Source organism: Pan troglodytes, chromosome 1 (genome assembly GCF_028858775.2).
Source record: "Pan troglodytes isolate AG18354 chromosome 1, NHGRI_mPanTro3-v2.0_pri, whole genome shotgun sequence".
Classification (NCBI taxonomy): domain Eukaryota; kingdom Metazoa; phylum Chordata; class Mammalia; order Primates; family Hominidae; genus Pan; species Pan troglodytes.
Window position 1 is genome coordinate 184,789,091 of NC_072398.2, and position 20,242 is coordinate 184,809,332.

Sequence of the window (20,242 nt, forward strand, 5' to 3'; positions counted from 1 at the left end):
TGTGGCTGAATGTGCCTTTGTGATTTAATGTGCCTCTGTGACTGACTGTGAGTGTCAAGGAGCGTTTGTGAGGGTATGGGTGTGCCGGAGAGGACATCAGCCCTGGTAAGAAAAGTGAAGGTCAGGAGGGGGATGGGGAACAGCCTAAAGGAGGAGAACATGGAGAAGGGTGAGATTCTGAGAAAGGCATACTACCTTCGGCCCTTCAACCATTCTCTGAGGTCAGTGTTTTCCAGAACTGGCAGCTGAGGTGGGGTGCTTAGGGGTGGGGCAAGACTGAGTTTGAGCCCAGAAAGTAGGGAGGGTGCTAAGCTCTCTGGCCTGGGGATTTTCCATTTGGATTTCTGAGTGTGTGCTCATGTGTCACTGGCTGTAACCGGGTTTCTGTGGGGTTGTGTCTCAGTCGCTGGGAACATTTTGTAGGACTCTGTCTCTAATATGTTGCATCATGCATGGGCTAATACGTGTCGCACCGGTCCGAGATCTGGCTGCATTTCCAGGCTACCTTCCCAAGGGGCTAGGGAAGGGAGTGAACCCTGAGACCTTTGGTGGCCTGGCCCCCTGGGGTTCAGGAAGTGTGGCTAATGTCCTTTGCTGCCTGTGAAGGGAAAGTGAATTGTGCTTATGTCTATCTACCCCAACTCTTGCCAGAGACTGGGACCCTGAGGGGGGTTGAGGCAGAGAATTCACTGACACACCATGCCCAGACAGTGCTGGGCTCCTCAGGTTATGGGATGGGGGTTGCTGAACATCAGCCAAAGCTAGAAGGTGCTTGGGCCATGCTCAAGGGCCCAAGAGGGGCCATACATATAAAGATACATGACACAGTTCACAAACACATGCAGACATGTAAATATAAGTGAACTCATAGACACATACTGCAACAACCACACACATGCATGCAAGCACATACTATAAGCAGATATACGCAGACACAAATGCATAGATCCCCACACGATATATGTAACAACACATACGCATGCCTCTAAATGAACACAGACAGAAACATGCATGCACCCAGACACAAGCACACAAGCATCCAGATGCAGACACACGCCTTCACACTCATGCAAACCCAGGCACACACAGACATACATGCATGCAGACACACTCACCAGACTTCCCTGCCCCTGTGGCCCTGGGACCCAGAAGCCTCCCTCCCCTATATGAGTGTGTAGTATGTGTGTGTGCATGCACTCATGCCCACACTTGTGTCTGTGTGTATCTGTGTCTGTGAGAGTGTGTGTTTGTGCTCGAGTGTGTGTATGATGGGGGTGCTAAGCTGTGGGAACCAGATGACATCATCTCTTCCAGCTATTTTTAGCTGTATCTGCAATGATGGCTTCTTCACTGCCCCTCCCCCTTCAGGTTCCTAATTCTCCTCCCCATCTAGGCTCCCGGAGGCAGCAGCAGCCAGAGGGCACCCACCACCTCAGTTTAGGTGGCTCCCGGATGAGCGGGTGCAGCCCACTCTCTCCCACCCTGCCAGAGTTCCCTGGTGGCTGAGAACACCAGGCTCTCAGGCTGGAAGGGCCTGGGTTAGCTAAGCTGACCTAGATGGTCTCCACCCCTTAAGGTGCCTCTGCTTCTGCTTTTCAATCTGCAACTCTGTGTCAGTCAACAGTGCCTGCTATGTGCCAGGGATGGTACTAAATTCTGGAGATACAGCAGTGAGCAAGGCAGTGGGAGTTCTTTCCCAGAGGAATTATAGCTCAGTGAGAGGCACATTACACAGATTACACAAGCTCTTCATTAAATCGTGAGGAGGGCTCTGAGCACTTGTAACAGGGGCTCCGTTTGAGATGATGTTCTCTGCCTCTCTCTGTTCTTCCTTCTCCCATAGGTGAGATAACCTGAGGAAATCAGAGGGAATACAGCCCTTACCTTGCACCCTTCATCCTAACAACCATATCTCCAGAATTCCACAGAGCAGTGCTTCCTTCTCACACCCTAGGCTGTGCTCCCAACATGGCACTAACACACCATCCAACTAATTGGTGGCCCATGATACTCATATCTCCTTTTTCTTTGTTTGTTTGTTTCTTTTTTCTTTTCTTTTTTTTTTGAGACAGGGCCTGGCTCTGTTGCCCAGGATGGAGTGCAGTGGCGCAATCTTGTCTCACTGCAACCGTCTTCTCCCAGAGTCAAGTGATTCTCGTGCCTCAGCCTCCCTAGTAGCTGGGACTACAGGCGTGTGCCACCATGCCTGGCTAATTTTTGTATTTTTAGTAGAGATGGGGTTTTGCCATGTGGGCTAGGCTGGTCTTGAACTCCTGGCCTGAAGTGATCCATCTACCTCAGTCTTCCAAAGTGCAGGGATTACAGGCATGAGCCACCTGGCTCAGCCCTTTCCCCTGCCTAGTTTTTAGGGACAGGGTCTCTCTCTGTCACTCATACTGGAGTGCAGTGGCCTGACCTTAGCTCACTGCAGCCTCAATCTCCTGGGCACAATCTATCCTCCCACCTCAGTCCCACAAGTAGCTGGTACTACAGGTGCAGGCCACCACGCCTGGATAATTTAAACATTTTTTTGTAGAAACAGGTTCTCCCAGCTACTCAGGAGGCTGAGGCACGAGAATTGCTTAAACCTGGGAGGTGGAGGTTGCAGCCAAGATCATGCCACTGCACTCCAGTTCTTGGGCTCAAGTGATCCTCCCGCCTCAGCCTCCCAAAATGTTGGGATTACAGACGTGAGCTACTGCTTGCCCCCTACCACCTCACTTTTCTTTGAAATCTTCCTGTAGTCAATCCCTGGGAGGCAGGCCACTATTCCTCATCTATAGATGAGAAAACCGAGGCTCAGAAATGGACAGCTCTGGACCACACCTCACAGTGCCTGGGGAGCAGCCCAGGGGAGATGGCAGGCAGGTGGAGAAGGAAGTGGTGGCGCACTGGGACAGTTGGCACAGGTGCAGGAGGAGCAGGCCAGGCCAAGCCACCGAATCGGGAGGTGAGGGGGAGGAGGACGATGGCCTGAGGGTTCATGCCAGGAGGAGGGCTTCCCGCTCCAGCCAGCCTCAGGCAGCCACTGGAAAATCGGGTTTGGCAGCTTCAGCCATGTGCTGCAGGACTGGAAGAAGGTCCAGGCTGCTCCTGGGAGGCAGCCTAGCACGGGCTCTTCCTCTAGCCCTGAGTTTCACCACCTGGCTAGTTGGGGGAGTATTACTTTATAATTCTGGGACCCTTTGGACCGTGAAGAGAACAGCTCTGGGCTAAAGGCAGGAGCCCGGAGCTTCAGTCTCGGTTCTGCCCCAAGCCCTGATCTGATCCTTGGAATGTCCTGGCCCCTCTCTTCGCCTCTGTGGCTCCGCTCTAGAGAAATAGGTTCCCCAGACCCCAACTCTTGCCCCGAGATTTTCCTGGGAGTCTGACTCAGGCACAGGAACACAGAGTCAGTGGGTAAGGGCACGAACAGACAGCCCCTGGGGCGCCAGGCTGGAGGTCGCTTGTCACTAATAGGTCAATGGCCGGAAGCCCAGCTCCAACCCCACAATGCAATACCGGTCACCCCACCCTTACCAGTGCCCTCACCCACACCCCCACTTCCGGCCTCTGTTCCTTCCTCACCTCTGGGGAAGGCTGCAGGGCTCCCTAGGGAATTTCCCCTGGTTCCTCCACTGGCTCTCTGCCCAGTGCTTAACCCTTCTTCCCACACCTACCCATTCAGCCAGGCCAGTCTCCCACAAAACTTTCTCTCCCTGGACCGTGGGGCAGTGCAAGGAGGACAGGAAGCTGGGTGGAAGGACTGCAAAGGAGACTGCTTTTCCTGCTACCCTCAGGTACTGAAGCCCAAGTAAGAGTTTTCAGTAGAGAGGGAGTAGACTGAGTGTTGGGCCCTAGGACTGGGCTTCCCTGGGTACTATCCCAACCCCTGAGCCTCGGGAGAGGTGGGAATGACCTTCCTCTGCACCAGCATGCCCAGAGAAGAGAGCCTGGAGCTGAGACTTGCAACTTCTAGAAAACAAACACAAAACTGAGGCCAAGAGAGTGCTGACTACTATTACCAACAAAATTCATTAAACACAATTTTAAAAAATCATGAAATTCTAGATTCATGGAGTTCACAGTTATGGAATCTTAGCATCACAGAATTCCAGCATGGTAAAATCTGGGTTATAGAAACTAAGAAATTCAGAATTGTGGCATTACTGAGTTCCAGATGACAAAATTAGAATATCCTTGAAATGGACATCTTGAGAAATCAATTAATAAAGCCCTTACATTCAGGTGGCTGTCTAAACTAGAGGATTTCCTGCTGGGGATAGGCAAAGGTATCCACACATGAACACTGAGGGGAGGTAGGGAGCCTGGGACACATAAGCTTAAACCAGGCAGGGCCAGGCGCGGTGGCTCGCGCCTGTAATCCTAGCACTTTGGGAGGCTGAGGCTGGTGGATCACCTGAGGTCAGGAGTTTGAGACCAGCCTGGCCAATATGGTGAAGCCCCGCCTCTACTAAAAATACAAAAATTAGCCAGGCTTGGTGGCAGGTACCTGTAATCCCAGCTACTTGGGAGGCTGAGGCAAGAGAATCGCTTGAACCTGGGAGGCAGAGGTTGCAGTGAGCCGAGATCATGCCATTGCACTCCAGCCTGGGGGACAAGAGCTAGACTTAGTCTCAAAACAAACAAACAAACAAACACCAAACCAGACAGAAGACAGACTTTGTCCATGAGAACACATTTCTGGTTCCTGAAGATGAGGGGCAGGGGCAGCAGGTGGGGATAGAGAAAGCAGAATTATACAAACAAAGAAAACATAACCTAAAGAAAGAATCATCAAGTAGCATAATATGCTGACCCCAGCATCTCCAGCTTCCCCATAACTGCGGTTACCATCAGCCCAGGACATTTCCTTCCAAAGGTTAGTAAGACTTCTTATCATATTGGAATGGCTATCTTTTTTGGGAAGAAAGGTACTGAACAGAAAATACTCCATGCTTTTCTCGGGGTGGCTGGGAGGAATAGACTGTCTTCAAAGGTGCTAAGCCCTGAGCCACATGATGCACACCAAAGCCACTCCATGTGGTGGGGTTCAGAGCTCCCAGCAAGGCCCTGATAGAGGACCCTGTGGAGAGCACCTGGGTGGGGTTGTGCCTAGGGGGGCTGATCATCTCTATAGAAGGAGCCAATCTTGAGGCAAAATTTGTATGGGGACCCTTGTCCAATCTTTGGGGCTGGTTATTCAGCAAACAACAAAGGTATTTTACCTAGCACTTCTGGGAAACTACTGCAAACTCAGGAACCCAGAAGGAGCAGTTCCAAAGACAGGCAAATGCCAGGCCCTGCTGGGCATGGGAAATGGGGCAATGTCAGCTGAAGGTCTTCTTGCTCAGCTGTCTGTCCTTGGATTCAGCTCAATACCTCAGCCCTGACCTCTACTCACACGCCCATTTGCCTCCCTCTCCTTGCTTGCCTGCTGTTCTACCTACTTATACCTGCTGTGTGACCTTTGGCAAGTTCTATCCCATCTCTGGGCCTCAAATCTCCTTTGCTGTCTTTTGAAGTCTAAAATTGGGTTTAAGTGCAGCTTTTAGGATTGTATATTCCTGCTTTTGTCCAGAGAAGTTTTAGCTTCAGGTATCTCCATTCCCAGCTTCCAGAAAAAGTATCAGGCAGCTTCAGGGGAGAATGCAGGGAATAGGGAATAAAAATAATGCCCACATTTGACATCCTAAATGTGTCAATGCCTATGATGGGTGTTTTCATAAATCTTACGCCCACAACCACCACTCTTTGTGTATAAATCATTGCTCCCACTTTATAGACGAAGGAACAGAGGTCCAGGGAGGGTAGATAAGATGCCTAAGATCATCCAGCTAGGGAGTAACAGAACTGGAATCTCAACTAAGTCTGTCTAAATCTGAGGGCTGTGGTTTCAGATTAGCATTACTCCATGAGGCTTCAATAGGTAAAATGTAAGTCCATGGATGAGAGTTTCAGGAAGAAGTGGTCCATGCAGCCCTGAGAGGCAGTGAGTTCCATTCGTAAGTGCAATAGGGGCTGACAGCTTTTTATGCTGTGAAAAAAGCTGAACCAAGGTTCCTTCTATTTGGGAACTCTGGGTAGTCTCAGCTCAGATTGGAGATAGCTGGGCTGAACTGGGGGTGAGGAGGTTGGAGTGGAGAGTGGAATGGTCCTGAACTGGTCTTCAGGGAGTTGAGGGGCTATGCCACTGTTCCTGGAGATACTGTGTGTGTGTTGAGGAGGGGGTGTAAAGGGGGCTTCTTCACTTTCTGGGATGTGCCAGTTCACCCTCCCCACCATCCCCAGCTGGAGCTGGTTGTCAGGCCTCCAGAGCTAGGGGCAGGGGGACTTTCCAGCTGGGATAGCATCATGATGTGTTGACACCAGATTCACTGCCTTGAGGTTCCCAGCAATCTTGCACAATTGCCTCAGTTAACTGATCCAAGGGAGGTGGGAGGATTTCAGATCCCCTGATTCCAGCCCGGCTCTGCCCTGCCCAAGGTTGGGTTATGATAAGGAGGCTGGGTAATCCAGCCACTGGCTGATAGGGTCACTGGCTCATAGGGTCAGGGCTGGAGGCAGCCCTGGGGGTCATCTCATTTAGCTCCCTCACTGGAAGGGTGAAGGAGTCTGAGGTCCAGAGAGGGAACAGGCCCTTCCAAGGGTCACACAGAACCACTGCTGTCCCCAACACTCCCCTTGGCACCAAGGACACAGAATTGAATCAGTCGTGGTCCTTGTTCTTGAGAGCTTGCACCCTAATGGAGAAAACAGACTAGCAGACACACCAAGAAAAATGTCAGGGCTAAAAGAGAGGCTTGGACTTAGTATACTAAGAGCTTAGAGAAGTAGGGACACAGACCTCCTAGAGGCTCCACAGAAGATGGCATAGGTATTTTTTTTTTAATTTAATTTAATTTAATTAATTTATTTTTTTGAGATGGAGTCTCGCTCTGTCGCCCTGGTTGGAGTGCAGTGGTGTGATCTAGGCTCACTGCAACTTCCGCCTCCCAGGTTCAAGTGCATACGTCAGCCTCCCAGGTAGCTGAGGTTACAAGCATGCGCCACCACACACAGCTAATTTTGGTATTTTTAGTAGAGACGGGGTTTCACCATGTTGGCCAGGCTGGTCTCAAACTCCTGATTTCAAGTGATCTGCTGTCCTCAGCCTCCCAAAGTGCTGGGATTACAGGCATGAGTCACTGCACCCGGCCACAGGTAGTTTTTAAATTGGGCTTAAAGAATGGGCAAAATTTTAGCTAATGCAAAGGGGAAAGAACTTTCTTGATTGAGAAACAGCATGAGTGGAAGCCCAGAGTGGGCACTGATTGGCCGTGTGAGATGACTGAAGGGCAGCAGTATAGCCAGGGCCAGGACTTGAGGTCAGGATGCCTGTGCTCTGTGAGCACACAGTAGTCACCAAGGTGCAGGCCTCAGGGATATGAGGACCCCAGAAGGAGCAGGTAGGGGGAACCTGGTGAGACTACAGCTGGGAGATTCTTAACAGTAGAGGTGGGGGCTGTTATACTCACCACCTCCAGGCTGGCAGTTTCCTTTAATCCAAGACACACACATACACACAAAGCCTTTACCCTTATCTCCCTCCACGAGAACCCAGGCCCACCTCGAGATCTGGCCTAGAGGAGGAGGCTGCTCCTCACCTAGCTAGCTGCCTCTCCACCCAGGTTTCAAGGCCAGGGTGCACACCCCCTCCTTGCAGTAGCTTCCTCCCCACTGCCCCATTTCCCATCCCCCCACACCCTCGTCTCTGGACCAGGGGGGGTTGGGGACATCCAGAGCTTCCGAGCTTTGGCAGCAGCTAGCCTTCTCGCGGCTGCTGTGATGCAAATCCGCTCCGGATTTATTCGCGGGGCGTTCTTTCCGTAAAGCGAGGCGCACCCGGCGCCAGCGCTTGGCTGGAAGTGCCTTTCCTGGCCCTGACCCAAGGGCGCCAGGGCCCAGAATTGGGGGTGCCTTCCCCGCTAGAGTCCCGCAGCTAGGGTCCTGGGCGCGCGGGTGGGAGCGAAGCAGGGAGTCGCGGGGTGGGGCTATAATTAACCGCGCCGGGCGCGGAGTCAGGAAAAGGAAGCCAAGATCTTGAAGGACCTCCCGAGCCTGGTTGAACGCAGCTAGAAGTGCGGGGTCTGGGGAGCTCCTTAAACAGGCTGGACCCTGGTCTCGAGGTCTGAGCCTGGGTTTTGGTAAAGAAAATTTGAAGGTTTGAGGCTGGCAAGCATGTTTAAGGTTGGGGGCGTGGGGTGGAGGATGTAGAATCCACGTCCCCTATCCGGAAAGCGGCTCCATTGTCTTGCTTGTCCCTGTCTAAACGCAGTTTGGACACGACTAGCGAATTCGACCGATTACTGTTCTCATCCTCGAGGTACCCTCGCAAGGAAGCGAAGTGGGCTCACTAGCAGTTACTACTCAAGGGCCTGACAGCCTGAGGCTTCTGGGGACCGGAAGGAGGGGTGGGGGAAGGGCATGCCGAACTAGGGGTGTGCTGTGTACTTCCAGAGGCTCCAGCTTCAGAAAAGAGAACTGCAGTTTGTGGTGTAAAAAGCTTGTATGACCTGGCCAGGTGTGGTGGCTCACGCCTCCCAGCACTTTGGGAGGCAGAGGCGGGCAGATCACTTGAGGCCAGGAGTTGGAGAACAGCCTGGCCAACATGGTGAAACCCCGTCTCTACTAAAAATACAAAAATTAGCCAGGCGTGGAGGCGCACACCTGTAATCCCAACTACTCGGGGGGCTGAAGCACAAGAGTCGCTTGAACCTGGGAGGCTGAGGTTGCACTGAGCCAAGATCATGTCACTGCACTCCAGCCTGGGCGACAGAGCGAGACTCTGTCTCAGAAAAAAAAGAAAAGAAAAGAAAAGAAAAAAGCCTATAAGCATAGGAATAGACAGATGGTATTATTGAGTGCCTATGCATACCAGACGAAGTGTGTTCACCAAATTGACCAAAAAAAGAGTGCTTCTTATTTTTTCTTGGTACCTTCATAATAAGAAAAGGACAGGCCGGGCACGGTGGCTCACGCCTGTAATCCCAGCACTTTGGGAGGCCGAGGCGGGCGAATCACGAGGTCAGGAGATCGAGACCATCCTGGCTAACACAGGTGAAACCCCGTCTCTACTAAAAAAAATACAAAAAATTAGCCGGGTGCGGTGGCGGGCGCCTGTAGTCCCAGCTACTCGGGAGGCTGAGGCAGGAGAATGGCGTGAACCCGGAAGGCGGAGCTTACAGTGAGCCGAGATCGCGCCACTGCACTCCAACCTGGGCTACAGAGTGAGACTCAGTCTCAAAAAAAAAAAAAAAAAAAAAAAAAAAAGGACAAAGCAGCAGTTTAAATTAAAAATAAACAAATAAATAGACCTGGGTTTCAACACTGCTGAACCACTTACGGTTTGGCCCTGGAAAATTTGCTTCAACTTCTCCAAGCCTCAGTTTTCTTATCTGTAAAGTAAGAATAATAGGGGCCAGGCGCAGTGGCTCACGCTTGTAATCCCAGCACTTTGGGAGGCTGAGAATGGCGGATCATCTGAGGTCGGGAGTTCGAGACCAGCCTGACCAACATGGAGTAAACCCCGTCTCTACTAAAAATACAAAATTAGCCAGGCATGGTGGCACATGCCTGTAATCCCAGCTACGCAGGAGGCTGAGGCAGGAGAATCACTTGAACCTGGGAGGGGGAAGTTGTGGTGAGCCGAGATCACACCATTGCATTCCAGCCTGGGCAACAAGAGTGAAACTCCATCTCAAAAAAAAAAAAAAGAAGAAGAAGAATAGAAATACCTAGGTGTTGTGAGGGTTGAGTTAAGGCATCAGAGGTGTTTGAATAGTGCTCCCTAAATGGCAGCAATAAGAACACTTAGCCTAGTTTGGGGGTATGTGTGGCAAACTGGGGAGCAAAAAGTCTTCTGGAAGAGTAGAAATCTGAGCTAAATCTCAAAATATGAGTAGGAGCTGGTCTGGGGGAAACAAAGGGAGGAAGTTACTCGGGAGACTGAGACGGGAAGATCGCTTGAGACCCGTCTGGGCAACATAGTGAGATCCTATCTCTAAAAAAAAGTAGAAAACTTAGTTGGGCACAGTGATGCACCTGTAGTCCCAGCTACTTGGGAGGCTCAGGCAGGAGGATCCTGTGAGCCCAGGAGTTTGAGGTTGCAACGAGATATGATCATGCCACTGCACTCCAGCCTGGAACACACAGTGAGAACCCCATCTCAAAAAAAGGGATGGGGGAGTGGGGAGGAAGAGAAGGATGTTAATGACAGAGGGAATAGCATAAGCAAAACCAGGTAGGTAAGAGCCAGGACAGAAAATCTGGGGAAACTACAGGTGTAAGACAGGAAGTAGAAAGAGATGAGGTTAGAAAGGTAAGCAGGGACCAGACTGGGGCAAGGTGGGGGGCTTGGAGTTATTGAGGCCAGTTTTTTTTGTTGTTGTTGAGACGGAGTTTCGCTCTTGTTGCCCAGGCTGTAGTGCAATGGCGCAATCTCGGCTCACTGCAATCTCCGCCTCCCGGGTTCAAGCGATTCTCCTGTTGAAGCTGGTTTTTATCCTGAGAGCCCTTGAGGGGTTTTCAGCAGAAGCAGGAGATAAGCTCCCTGTGGGGCAGTGGGGAGTCAAGGAGACCTGTGAAGAGGAGGCTGTGGTAATGCCTCAAGGGAGAGGGATCGTGGTATGAACCACAGTGTTGGCCCTGGGATGGAAAGAAATGGATGGAGCTGAGAGGTAAAAGTGACAGGTCTTGGTGATGAATTGAATGGGAATTGAGTGAGAGGGAGGTATGAGGATGATATCCTAATTTCCAGCTTGGGTCCTGGGTGGTGCTATTCGCTGAGACAGGGAGCAGGAAGAATAACATATTTGGGAGGAGGCTTGAGTTCAGTTTTGGACATGCCTATGACCACACCCCTAGATAGATCCTCAATAATTGGAGTCCTGTAATCCTCCTACCTGTTAACTACTCTGTCCAGAGATGGGAGAGGTATTATTAGTCAGTGCTGGTTTTTTGTTCCCTGGCTGTGGCTCATTGGAGGTCTGGCAAGGCCGTAGAGGTAGGGGGTGCCCCTGCTACCACTGGGCTGGGCCTAGTGCATCTCCCTTTGTGGTCTGGTCAGCCAGGCAGTTTCTCTGGGCACAATCATGTTATATGAGCTCAAGGACTGGGTTGTCAGACTGTTCCCAAAGAGAATCCAAGGAGGGGGACAGTGCTCTGTGCTGTGGAGATTACCGTCTCTATTTTACAGCTGAGGAAACTGAGGCTCAGGAATTGAGTGGCAGAGCCAGGAGGTGAATGAAGGTCTGTGTGACGTCTTCTCACAGTACCAGCTGCCACATCATCAATGGTGACATCTGCTCTAAGAGGGCAGGGAAAGCACCAGGGCCATGGTTCCTTGGGGGAGGAATGCCATCTGGGGAGTAGTAGGGATCAGGAAGGAGACAGGGAAAGCTTCCTGGAGATCGTACCATTTGTGTTGTCGTAGAAGCATCATCTTGTTTTCTGTCTCTCTAGCTAGTAATCATTGACAATCACTTGTTGCCTGCAGTGAGGGAGACCTTTTTGTCTGAAGGACCTCTAGGCAGAATGTGTCCTTGGACCTCAAAAAGTGGCAAGCTGGAATTCCTGCAGACAGCTCCCACAGGCAAGCCTGACATGGGGGCACTTCTACCTCAGTCTCTGGCATTGGTCCGCTGGGGCATCCCTTTTGCACTGGTACTTCACTAGCAGCTGGAAACCCAGTTGTCTATTCATTTTCATATCAGGGTCAGCACAAGTTTATGTTCTGTTCTCCAGTTTTATTTTACTTTTTAAAAAAGCATCATGTTATGAAGTGATAGATTCTGTCTAAAGAAGGACTGGCAATTATGAGAAAAACTTTCTGTGGATAATTGAGGGAAGGTTTTAAGACATAAAAGAAATGTCGCTAACCTTCATCTGTCATCCATCAAGCATTTTCCCTCAGGTGTCCAAAAGGCTGAAGCAGCCTGATGTGGTAAAAAGGGGTGGCCATATTCTTCATAGGTAAGAACAGGTGACTTCCAAAATAATGTTTAAGTAATGTTTGTTCATTGTAGAAAACTTGAAAAATACAGGCAAATAAAAAGAAAAAAAATATAAAGTATCCTTTAAGAAATAAACAGTGCGGTCGGGCGTGGTGGCTCGTGCCTGTAATCCCAGCACTTTGGAAAGCTGAGGTGGGTGGATCACTTGAGGTCAAGAGTTTGAGACCAGCTTAACTAACATGGTGAAACCTCATCTCTACTAAAAATACAAAATATTAGCCGGGTGTGGTGGTGCACGCCTGTAATCCCAGGTACTTCGGAGGCTGAGGCAGGAGAATCACTTGAACCTCGGAGGTGGAAGTCGCAGTGAGTCGAGATTGTGTCACTGTACTCCAGCCTGGGCGACAGAGCAAGACTCTGTCTCGGAAAAATAAAAATAAATAAATAAACACTGCTCTAATTTTTTATATATGGAAATCCGAGTATCATGTATTTTTAAATTTTGGGGTATATGTGGTTTTCTTTTACATTATTAATATTATACCACATAGACAGTTTTGTATCTTGCTTTAATTTAATTAATTAATTTATTTATTTGAGATGGAGTCTCACTCTGTCACCCAGGCTGGAGTGCAGTGGGACGATCTCGGTTCACTGCAACCTCTGCTTCCTGGGTTCAAGTGATCCTCCTGAGTAGCTGGAACTACAGGCACACACCGTCACTCCCAGCTAATTCTTATATTTTTTTGTAGAGATGGGGTTTTGCCATGTTGTCCAGGCTGGTCTCTAACTCCTGTGCTCAAGTGGTCCCCCACCTGGGCCTCCCAAAGTGCTGGGATTACAGGCATGAGCCACCCCACTCAAGCCACCATGCTTAGCCTATTTTACCAAACTCTTACCCTTAGACGTATAAATTGTTTCTAATTTTTTGCTATTCTAAAAATACTATGAAGAAAATCTTTTTTTTTTTTTTTTTTTGAGACGGAGTCTCACTCTGTCGCCCAGGCTGGAGTGCGGTGGCGCGATCTCGGCTCACTGCAAGCTCCGCCTCCCGGGTTCACACCATTCTCCTGCCTCAGCCTCCCAAGCAGCTGGGACTACAGGTGCCCGCCACCACACCCAGCTAATTTTTTGTATTTTTAGTAGAGACAGGGTTTCACCATGTTAGCCAGGATGGTCTCGATCTCCTGACCTCGTGATCCGCCCACCTTGGCCTCCCAAAATGCTGGGATTACAGGCGTGAGCCACCGTGCCTGGCCTGAAGAAAATCTTTATGCATGAATCTTTGTTGATATTTTGGCTTACATTCTTTCCTTCTTTTTCTGAAATTGGGTCTTGTTCTGTTGCCCAGACAGGAGTGCAGTGGCTATTCACAGGTGAAGTCATAGCACATTATAGCCTCAAACTCCTGGGCTCCAGTGATCTTCCTGGCTCAGCCTCCCAAGTAGCTGGGACTATAGGTGCATGCCACCATGCCTGGCTTGGATTATTTTCTTACAATTTTTTCTGGAAGTGAAATTACTGGATCAGAGGATCAAAATATTTTTAAGGATCTTGACATATATTGCCAAAATGCTTTCCAGAAAGGTTGTGCCAATTACATGCCATCACCCTGATATTAATGTACCTGTCTTATGACATAGCACTGAGTATTAACATTTTAAAAATCCTTGGCTGGGTGCAGTGGCTCATGCCTGTAATCTCAGCACTTTGGGAGGCCAAGGCAAGAGGATCACTTGAGGCCAGGAGTTTGAGACCAGCCTAGGCAACATAGTGAGACATTGTTTCTACAAAAAAAAAAAAAAAATTAGCTAGGTATGGTGGGACATGCCTGTAGTCCCAGCTACTAAGGGAGGCTGAGGTCGGGGGATCATTTGAGCCCAGGAGTTCAAGGCTGCAGTGAGCTATGATTGTGCCACTGTACTCTGAGTGACAGAGTGAGACCCTGACAAAAAAAAAAATCCTTGCAAATTTGATAAGTGAATCATTACTTTTTGGGTGTTTAGTAGTTTCTTGGAGGACCAAGAGGCATAGTTTCATCAGGTCAATGATGTGGTCCAATCTGACTGGTGAATTCCTCTACTGATCAGACTATCTCCTTAACTACATTGATGCAGTTTGGCCATTATTGTTTTTTACACTCCTGGGAGTCTCTCCTCCTTTTGGTTACGGTCTCCCCATTTTCCTCTGGGGAACACTCCTCCCCATCTTGGTCCATGTGTTCTAACTGGGCCTAGTCCACACCTGAATTCCAGGGATGGGCACTGAAATCCTGTCTTGGCCAATCATGACAAAAATTGGTTTAGTGATGGGCATTTCACCCAAGTGGGGCAATGAGTGCCTTTTGCTGGAATAAATGGGACAGAGGCCCTCTCTCCTATTACGAGATTAAGGATAGAGAACTGAAGCTGAAAAATGTAGTTCTGGAGATGGCTGTTGGTCATCTTTGCCATTCAAGGGGACAGCCTACTTGAGATGGAAGTCAACATTAGTTAAGAGATGCCAAGAAATGGAGAAGACACATACCTGAAGATTTTTTTGAGCTCCTGGGTTCAGCTGCCTGGGTTTTCTGTTAATGAGGCAACAAATCCTCCCTTTTAAAAAGACAGTTTGAGCTAGGTTTCTATTATATGCAACTGAAAAAGTCCTGTGGTTTTGCATGGTGTTCAGAAAAGGCAAATGTGCCTAATTTGTTACAGAATCGTAGGTTCTGAAAGTTGAAGAATCTTCACCACCTTCTTCTTCCATGTTTTATACACAGACCTACATGTATTTTAGTTAGATATCAGTCCAGTCTTTGCTTGCTTAAATCCAAGGATGGAGTACTCACTGTCTTAAGAGGTCATCTGTCCCATCACTGGAGAGTCAGTGCTGAAGGAGAGATTTTTGGTTTTTGTTTTCTCATAAACTGGAAGAACTAAATAAATTATCCCCATGCCTGAAAATAAGACAAAGGATAAGAATAACCTAATCTGATGAACCAACTATTTTGGACAAATCATTGGCTGTGCAAAAGGAGAGGCTAAAGAACTAAGTTTAGGGACAGAACAGAGCTACATCATTTGAATAAAAAAATGAGGTTTTTGTTTGCTTGTGTGTTTTTGCTTTTGAGAATCTGGGAGTCAGGAAGAGAGGGCTGGAGAGTAAAAGAGGAGGAAAAGGAAAGTAAAAAACAACACGGCATAGCAGAAAGGTAATGACAAGAATTTAGTATTAAATTTGGGTAGTTTCCTGTGGCTATGCTAAATCTCATGACAGTGAAGTTTGGTAACAAATGCCCCTGGTAAGTGATTTGTTTTTCTGTGTGTGTGTGTGTGTGTGTGTGTGTGTGTGTGTGTGTGTGTGTATGGTACTCATAGAGAGGGTTGAGAACCAGGTGCAGGACGGGGATAACACATGTGGCATGTGTGGTGATCTACAAGCTAAATTCAGATAGTGGAAGCTGAAACTTAGAGCCAGAGGTGATGATGACAATGTAATGATTTTCTGTAATCTCTGGAAATATTTTGGGGAATCTTTGGGAATGAGGGCTTGAGCCAGTCTTATCTGGTCCTTAAGGGGCAGAGAGAGCCCCAGCTAACAACTGGATCATGCTCAAAATCCAGTCTTATTATAATATAATTTTGTCTTATATTAAGGCAAAATTAGCCTCTCTAAAGCCTTCCTATGATGAAAGGTATTTGCCTTTAAGGGCCCTGGAGAGTCTGTTCCCTTTGTTCCACATGACTGTAACTTTATCATCTGACTTTGGAGTCAGAACTGAGTTTGAATCTGGGCTTTGCCCCTGACTGTGTGACCATGGAATTTATAATCTAGTGGAAAGAGACTGAAAATAAACAAATGAATAAAATAGGTAGTATTACAGATGGAGATAAGTGCTATGGAGTTAAAGCAGGTAACGGGGAGACAAAGTAGGTAAGGAGAGTGCCATGGGGATTATTTGCCATTTTATTTTATTTATTTATTTATTTATTTTTGAGATGGAGTCTCACTTTGCTGCCCAGGCTGGAGTGCAGTGGTGCCATCTCGGCTCACTGCAACTTCTGTCTCCCAGATTCAAGCAATTCTCCTGCCTCAGCCTCCTGAGTAGCTGGGATAGCAGGCACGCGCCACCACACCTGGCTAATTTTTTGTATTTTTAGTAGAGACGGGGTGTCACCATATTGGTTAGGCTGGTCTCGAACTCCTGACCTCGTGATCCACCCGTCTCGGCCTCCCAAAGTGCTGGGATTACAGGCGTTAGCCACTGTGCCCGGCTGTAATCTATTGTTATTAAGATGACAACTTAGTCTTCGACCTTGTCAACCATTCTTTTCTAATAATGATTTGTGATTCTCCCTCCATCCCAGTTCTGTTTCTCTGACTCATGATCTTTTTAGCTTATCTTTCTTCTGCAGTTTGTTAATCAGTCACTAAATGTACCAGCACCTGCTATATGCTACACACTAGGTTGTAGGACTTTCTTAAGATGCCTACTGTCCCATGGGGGAGAGAACAGCTGTACATTAGTAGCCACTGTATAAAGCAGAGCAGGCCCAAGAGAATAACAAGTGCAGTGCTCTGGGAGTTCAGAGGTGAGCTCATGGAAGGCTTTCTGGAAGAGGTGGCACTTGGACTGACCTCTGAGGGTGGATAAAGATGAAGTGGAGAGGGCATTCCAGGAAGAAGGAAAGGCGTGAGACGCTAGCATGCGCAAGTCACAAGTGGGGTGGGGGAAACTGCCTGATAGAGTACAAGCATGGTATGTTGGAAGGTGAGAAGTGGAGAGCAGACTCTAAAGTGAGTTAATTAAGTTAGGGAGTTTGGATGTATTCTGAGAATGATAGAGAGCCATTGGACACTTTTAGACAGGGAGTGAAATAGGCACAATTGTGTTTTCAAATGATTTCTCTCACTGCAGTGGAGGAGGACAGCTTAGAGTCAGCAGGAATAGGGGTGAGAAGGAGTGGGATGGGGTGACCCAGGAGGCTGTAACAGCTGTCATAGTGAGTACTGATGAAGCCTTAGGAATGGAAATGGAGAGAAGTGATGATAGAAATGCAGGGAGAAACAAAGGATGTGCTACCTGCTCCCCAAGGATTATCAGGGAGCATGTAGGAATTGCCCAAATACGATTGCAATAAAAATGTGCTGTTAACTCTTCTGAAATTGGGCTTTAGGTGGTTGAGGTCAGCTATTTTCAGTCCCCTCCATAAAGGTATTATGAAATACCTTTCAGAAGGGAAGATAGAAGGGAATAACATGTGTCTGCCCTGGGCACCTTCTTGTTTTGGTATCTGATAACTACACAAAGCTTCAGCACCCTTGGGCACTTCGGCCATCACCCAGTCCTTCAAAGACCAACTTTCTGAACAGGGATTTCTCTTGGAGTCCCTGCTGACTCTAAGCTTTCCTCCTCCACTGCAGCGAGAGGAGCTTGAATTGAGAGACGAAGAATTGAGTTTTGGCCCTGGGAATATAAGGTTTAAAGTGAATAAGGCTGATTTCCACATAATCATTCCAAAAGGCTGTTTTGACTTTCTAAATGGGCCATCCAGCTGAAGAAATTAAAAATCATCCCAAATTTGATAATTTGGGGAACTCTGGATCTGCTGAGCCACTAGTTCCTTTTAAAGAGGAAAGCCAATCTATGGTCAGGCGCAGTGGCTCATGTCTTGTAATCCCAGCAGCTTGGGAGGCCGAGGTGGGCACGTTGCTTGAGCTTATGAGTTCGAGACCACGCTGGGCAACATGGCAAAACCCTGTCTCTACAAAAAATATGAAAATTAGCTGGTGTGGTGGTATGTGCCTGTAGTCCCAGCTACTTGGGTGGCTGAGGTGGGAGGATGGCTTGAGCCCAGGAGGCAGAAGTTTCAGTGAGCTGAGGTTACACCACTGCACTCCAGCCTAGGCGATAGAGTCAGACCTTGCCTAAAATAAATAGGAAAGCCAATCCAAACCTCAGGCCCTGGGATTTATGATTCTAGTTGCCTGAATCCATAGCAGCAACGTCAGGAGGATTGAGAGGCTTTGGCCTTGAACATAGGTGACTGTTCCATCACTTCCTGTGTAATTTTCCTATTGACAGATAGAAGGAGTCCTGTGGGCAGACTTTGGAGTGGAGGGAATTGCAGGGAGTTGAGGATCAGGAGACAAATATCATAATAGCCCAGCTGAGCATTTTTTTAGCTTCAAGTGTTTTGTTCACATTAGCTAATTAACTGACAGTTTGTCCAAGTGGAGTTGAGGCATGGTAGGAGATGGGAACTCATGGCCGATCATGCTTGCAGGGTCTGGAGGGAACTGATAACGTGACTGCAGTACCAGGGCCAGAGTGTGGGTTTGGACAGCTAATGGACAGAAGCTAATTGACAGGCGCTTGGGCCTGTGTGCATGATGGTCAGCTGGTTTGTCCACAACAGTGTGATAAATGCCCCATTCAGTCCAGGGGCAGTTGTGGCTCAGAGAGAACCGGTCAGGCTCTGTTATTGATCTGATAACAACTGCATGGGGTATTAGCTACTTCACCACAGATGTCTTCTCTGGATAACTGTCTCTGTGTCCAGGAGACTGAATGAGATTCTTCACGGTCAGAAATGTCACATACCTTTTTTTTTTTTTTTTTTTTGAGACAGAGTCTCACTCTGTCGCCCAGGCTGGAGTACAGTGGCACGATCTTGGCTCACTGGAACCTCCGTCTCCAGGGTTCAAACGATTCTCCTGTCTGCCTCTGGGAGTAGCTGGGATTACAGGTGTGCACCACCATGCTCGGCTAATTTTTGTATTTTTAGTAGAGATGGGGTTTCACCATGTTGGCCAGGCTGACAATTTTTTTTTTAAACAGGAAATTTTTGCATCAAAACCCAGCCAGCAATGAATTCCTATTATTCACTGTCTATGTTCTGTGAGAAAAACCAGGAAGAACATGCACATTTATAGAAATGTGTATGCCAGCACAGCTCATAATAACTCAGTGTAGGCATCTATAGTTTCACATTTTAAGATACACGTTTTACAATTTATATAAGTAAATTTTACTCTTTTTCATGTACATTACTATTACTAAACCAGGGGTCGACAAACTTTTACTGTAAAGAGCCAGATAGTAAATATCTTAGGCCTTGCGGACATACAGTTTCTGTTATAAATACTCAGATCTGCCAGGCCTCCACAGACAATACGTAAATGAATGAGTATGACTTTATTTATGGATACCGAAATCTGAATTTATAATTTTCACAAGATATTATGCTTCTTGAGATTTTTTCCCAATCATTAAAAAATGTAGATGTACCCATAACAATTAAAATTTTTTTTAAAAATTAGGCTGGGCATGGTGGCTCACACCTGTAATCTCAGCACTTTGGGAGGCCAAGGTGGGCAGATAGCTTGAGCCAAGGAGTTTAAGACCAGCCTGGGAAACTTGACAAAACCCCATCTCTACAAAAACAAACAAAGAAAAAATATAAAAATTAGCTGGGTGTGCTGGCACGTGCCTGTAGTCACAGCTGCTCAGGAGGCTGAGGTGGGAGGATCACCTGAGCTTTGGTAGATTGAGGCTGCATTGAGCTGAGATTGTGCCACTGCATTCCAGCCTGGGTGACAGAGTGAGACCTTGTCTCAAAAAAAAAAAAAAGGTAAAAAAGAAAAAGGAAACAAAACTTGTGGAGCAGCATTCTAGGCACTGGCTATACAGAGATGTAAACCATATATCTGACTCCGCAGAGTTTCCTGTTTTTTTTTTTTTTTTTTTCTTTGTTGTTGTTGTTGAGACAGGGTCTCCTCTGTCATCTAGGCTGGAGTGCATGGTATGATGATCATGGCTCACTGTAGCCTTGAATGCCTGGGCTCAAGTGATCCTCCTACCTCAGCTTCTTGAGTAGTCGGGACCACAGGTGCATGGCACCACCCACAGCTAATTTTTTGTATTTTTTGTAGAGATGGGGTTTCGCCATGTTACCCAGGCTGGTCTTCAACTCCTGGGTTCAAGTGATTCTCCCACCTTGGCCTCCCAAATTGCAAGGATTTCAGGTAGGAGCCACTGTGCCTGGGCAGAATTTACTTTCTAGATCAAGATATAGGCATTGAACAAAAAACATAAGTAAAGTTATTTCAGATTGTGATACATCCTAGTGAGACATTAAAATAGGAATAAAAGTTGATATGGAGAGGGCTTCTTTGGCTAGCACTGTGAGGGAAGGTCATTTTGAGGAGGTGAAATTTGAGCTGAGACCTGAATGAAGAGAAGGAGACAGTTATAGTGAAGATCTGGGGGAAAGAACATTCTAGGT

General features: G+C 47.9%; 1 protein-coding gene across 1 annotated transcript in view; it reads left to right on the forward strand.

The window, feature by feature from the left end:
• The first annotated feature begins 91 nt into the window (after nucleotides 1–91).
• The window catches only part of PIK3R3 (phosphoinositide-3-kinase regulatory subunit 3), a 134,741-nt gene continuing 114,590 nt past the window's right edge, over nucleotides 92–20,242 (forward strand). Inside the window, exon 1 of the mRNA XM_016962119.3 lies at nucleotides 92–221. The gene's annotated coding sequence lies outside the window, so the exon portion shown is untranslated. The remainder of the gene's footprint in view (nucleotides 222–20,242) is intronic.